The sequence below is a fragment of the Silurus meridionalis genome, chromosome 4 (genome assembly GCF_014805685.1).
Source record: "Silurus meridionalis isolate SWU-2019-XX chromosome 4, ASM1480568v1, whole genome shotgun sequence".
Taxonomy (NCBI): domain Eukaryota; kingdom Metazoa; phylum Chordata; class Actinopteri; order Siluriformes; family Siluridae; genus Silurus; species Silurus meridionalis.
In genome coordinates, this window is record NC_060887.1 from 169102 (window position 1) to 174101 (window position 5000).

General features: G+C 38.7%; 1 non-coding gene across 1 annotated transcript; it reads right to left on the reverse strand.

Moving 5' to 3' along the window:
• Positions 1-4072: 4072 nt before the first annotated feature.
• On the reverse strand, positions 4073-4145 carry trnav-uac. The gene has a single exon. It is a non-coding gene; the product is annotated as a tRNA-Val (tRNA).
• Positions 4146-5000: the final 855 nt, after the last annotated feature.

Below are 5000 nucleotides of genomic sequence, written 5' to 3' on the forward strand. Positions count from 1 at the left end.
ACAATACAGATATGAACCTACCTGTCTGGATGAGTGTATTGGAGAATTTATTTGTCAATTATCCGCTAGGTGGCAGTAATGGCACACTTACTGGTAAGCTGTAGAAGACATTGAAAAAAAAAAATAGAATTAAATCTTTAAATTCAGTGTGTTCTTTGGAGATTTGGAAATAACTTCTCCATGAGCACTCTAGTTATCTCAGGGGGATCCAAAATCTGGTCCCAGGACCAAATGCAGCCTGTAAACAGATGTTAATTGGTCCTTGGTTTTCCTATAAGAATGTATGATGTATGGAAGAGATGAGCAGCAGCATAATTTAGAGCAAGAAAATAAAGTCAAAGAGGATAAAATACATACCTACATGTTTATTTCTTTGGATTTTGGTGAGTACACAGTTTGTAATGTGTAAAAATGGTTGTATATGGAATTAGATGTGTACTGATGTCATTGTGTGAGAGAAAATGCAAACTCAGATCTTGAACAATGGGATTCTGGTGAGTTTTGTGGTATTAAAAGGTAAAGATGTGTGTTGGTTGATCAGTAACGTGTTTATGAGTCTGAACTGTTCATATTGTGTGATAATGACGATGAGGAACTGTTTCATTAGTGTCATGTGACTGAGTGTCGTATGATAGTGGAAATAGTGGAAACCAGTGAACCGACTCTTCTGGACTTTATTATTTAATTAATAAACTCTTTTGAACCAAGTTACTTGAACTGGTTCAAAGGATTTGAAATTACTGAACCAAATCTTTTTTTAACTGAATTGATCAAACTGTATGGAGTTATTGAAATAAATAAATAGAATTTTAATTTTATTTAACTTTTTAACCTTTATTTTAATTTCATTTACTTTTTTCCAATTTTTCCAACATTTTATCATGTGGATTTTATTTATTAGTTACATTTAAATGAAGTCCAACATTTTAATAATAGAAACAAAACACACACAATATTTAAGGTCAGTGTTCATGACTCCACCATAAGAAAAAGACTGTGCAAAAATAGTCTACATGGCGAAAAAAGCTGCTAAGCAAAAAGAACATAAAGACTCGTCTCTGTTTTGCCAGAAAACATCTTGATGATCCCAAAGACTTTTGGGAAAATACTCTGTGGACTGATGAGACAAAAGATGCACCTTTTGGAAGGTGTGTGTCCCATTACATCTGGTGTAAAAGTAACACTGCATTTGAGAAAAAGAACATCATACCAACAGTGAAATATGGTGGTTGTAGTGTGATGGTCTGGGGCTGTTTTGCTGCTTCAGGACCTGGAAGACTTGCTGTGATAAATGGAACCATGAATTCTGCTGTTTACCAAAAAAATCCTGAGGGAGAATCTCTGGCCATCTGTTCCTGACCTTGAGCTGAAGTGAACTTGGGTTCTGCAGCAGGACAATGATCCAAAACACACCAGCAAGTCCACCTCTGAATGGCTAAAGAAAAACAAAATGAAGACTTTGAAATGGCCTAGTCAAAGTCCTGACCTGAATACTATTGAGATGCTGTGACATGACCTTCAAAAGAAGGTTCATGCTCAAAAACCCTCCAATGTAGCTGAATTACAACAATTCTGCATAGATGAGTGGAGCAAAATTCCTCCACAGCGCTGTAACAGACTCATTGCAAGTTATCACAAACACTTGATTGCAGTTGTTGCTGCTAAGGGCGGCCCATCCAGTTATTAGGTTTGGGGGCAAACTTTTTTTCACACAGGGGCATGTAGTTTTGAATTTTGTTTTTCCTTAATAATATAAACCTTCATTTAAAAACTGCATGTTGTGTTCACTTGTGTTATTGTTTACTAAGTATATATGTGTGTGTGTATAAACTGGAAAAAAGAGATTGTGAAATTAGACTTGCTAAACAGGGTGAGATAACTTCATTATAATCCATGTCTAGTTTAAGTTTTATCAGATGAAGGGTAACTTAGTGTGCAGCACTGCATTATTGTGTGGGTCAGAGGTCATTTGATCTGGTGTAGAATACCTGGGGGATTTGGGGGACATTTACATTTAACAATGTAAATTCCTGTGTTCAGGTTTTCAAGGCCCAGTCTAAAAGGAGTAAGAGAAAAAAAACCCTGTCAATTATACCCATTTTATTATTATTATTGCATTTGACACTTCTGATACAACTAACATTACTACACATAACTACTCCTTCTTCTTCTTTTGGCTGCTCCCATTAGGGGATCATTCGTCTCCATACTACTCTGTCCTCTACAATCCACAAACTCACAATGCAACTGCTTCTGACCTTCCCTATACTTCTCATCAACATTCTCAAAGCAAATAAGGCGTCTCTGGTGCTCTTCCCCGGCATGAAACCATACTGTTGCTCACAGATGAAAACATCTTCTCTCAGCCTGGCTTCCACTGTTTCCATAACTTCATGGTGTGACTGATCAATTTTATTCCCCTGTAGTTACTGCAGGTCTGCACATCTCCCTTTTTCTTAAAGATCATTACCAGCACACTCCTTCTCCATTCCTCAGGCATCTTCTCACCTTCCAAAATCCTGTTAAACTGCACTTCTGCACTTCCTCATTCCACCACCACATTTCTTTCCTTTGTTTTTCTTTTCTCTGTTTCTCTTTCCAGATGTTACACCAAGTACCAAGTCTTCCTTATCACTTCTGTAGTAGTTGCCCAATCATCCAGCACCTCTTCACCACTGAGCGCTAGTCTGACCTCTTCCCAGAATCTCATTCTACAGTCTTCTTCCTTTAGTTTCCACCATCTTATTCTTCTTTCATTCCTCACTCTCCTCCTCTTATTCTTCACCTCCAAAACCATCCTACAGGCCACCATCCGATGCTGTCTAGCTACACTGTCCCCTGCCAACACCTTACAGTCCACTCTTATACGTCACCCTATGATCCTCCTCCTTTTTAAAATGTGTTCACCACTGCCATTTCCATACTTTTAGCAAAAATCTACCACCATCTGCCCTTCCACATTCCTCTCCTTAAAGAAACAAACAGAACAGAAAGCTGAGGGTACATTGGGAACAAGTTTCCCAAAGCTGAAGAGTTGCAATCTGGAAACATATTACCTGAATCGTTATTTCGGCTTATTCATGCTGTGCAGGTGATTGTGTGGGTTCATAGGGTAGTGGTCATCACATCTGCTTTACACACAGAAGGTCCTGGGTTCAACTACCAATGGAACCATGCAGCTAGCAAACAGAAATGAGGTTTATGTATTTGTCACAAATTGTTACTCAGTCCTGGAAATAAATAAACAAATTTGCATGTTACTGCATTGTGCTTGTAACAGCAATGGAGAAAAAGCATTCCAAAATTAGAAGAAAAAGGCCAAGGGCACGACTCCACTGGGCCTCGAAATCGGGACCTTCTGTGTTTAAAGCAGATGTGATGACTGCCACACTATGGAACCTGTTGCTGACAAAGCTGATGTGCATAAATAGAATTTTTTTTTTTTTAATTTTTCTTGAAAAAATACAAATAATAGTAAATATAAAGTAATAATATCCTGCTAGCAGGAAATTAGTATCAGAGGCTCAAGGGCATGGCTCCACTGGGGGCTGAATCCAAGACCTTCTGCATGTAAAACATGTGATGACCACTACACTTAGGAACCGGTTACTTAGAAGGTTGATGTCCAATGTGCATAAATAGGAAGATTTCTCCAAATCTCAGTGGAACAATGTGAATTAAAATTAGAAAACTCACTCAAATGTCCCCATGTTTTGCCCAATAATAGTTTTAGCCATTTAAATTAGTTTCTTTTTCTAACTTCGCTCTGTGTTTCACTACAGGAATCGCTTTGGGCGTGACCAACAACAGAAGCTCCTATAACAACACATCTGTCTTAACAGGTCTCCCTGTCTGTCCCCCTCTTACAATGTCATTCGCACTTTCTTTCCATGAAGGACCACATCATGCTCTCTCAGAATATCCAGTTTTTAACGAGTTCAGGGAGGTTGCATCTCACCCATGTCCTTCTTCATATGGAGGAACCATCTCAGGCAGGGACCCTCACCTGATGTTCATCGCGTGCATGGGCCCTGTAACCGCAATGGCATTTAGAATCAGAGACTCAAGGGCATGGCTCCACTGGGGCTCGAACCCAGGACCTTCTGCGTGTAAAGCTGACGTGATGACCGCTACACTATGGAACCTGCTGCTGAGAAGGTTGATGTCCAATGTGCATAAATAGAAACATATCTCTCAAAATCTAACTGGAAAAATATAAATTAAACTTAGAAAACTCATTGACTCAAATGTCACAATCATCTCCACTGTTTTGAGCGTGTTAAGCTCCAGGTTTTTATGACTGCACCATGTCTCTCAGGTCTTTCTTCACTGAAGCAGGGTCGTTGGCTGAAAACTGATTGTACAGCTTTTTAGAGTAGCTCCTCTTAGACACTCTATGAGGATCAATGATGAGGATTGATCTTCCTCATATTAATGAATTAATCATGTACTACAGAATTTGAAAAGGACTTAAAATCATGTTAACTGGAAACAGGAAGCTGAGGGTACATTTGGAAACAAGTTTCTCGAAGCTGTACACTTGCAATCTGGAAAACACTTTGACTGGATCAATATTTCTGCTCATTAATGCTGTTTAGTTGACTGTATGGTTCCATGATGTAGTTGTCATTACATTTGATTTACACACAGAAACTCCTGAGTTTAACTCCCAGTGGAACCATGCAGCTGGCAAACATGAATAAGGTTTATATTTTTGTGACCAGTTATGTTAAGAAAGTTAAGATATTCCCTCAAATTTGAACACAATTCTGCAAATAAAAACAGGATGGCATTTTTCTGCATTGCGCTTGTAACAGCATTCCACAAGTAGAATCAGAATTAAGTGCATGGTTCTACTGGGGTTCGAACCAAGGCATTCTGCGTGTAAAGCTGGCGTGATGACCACTACACTACGGAACCTGTTGCGGAGAAGGATTATGTCCAATGTGCATAAAGATAAACATCTCTCTCAAAAAATAACTGGAAAAATATAAATTAAA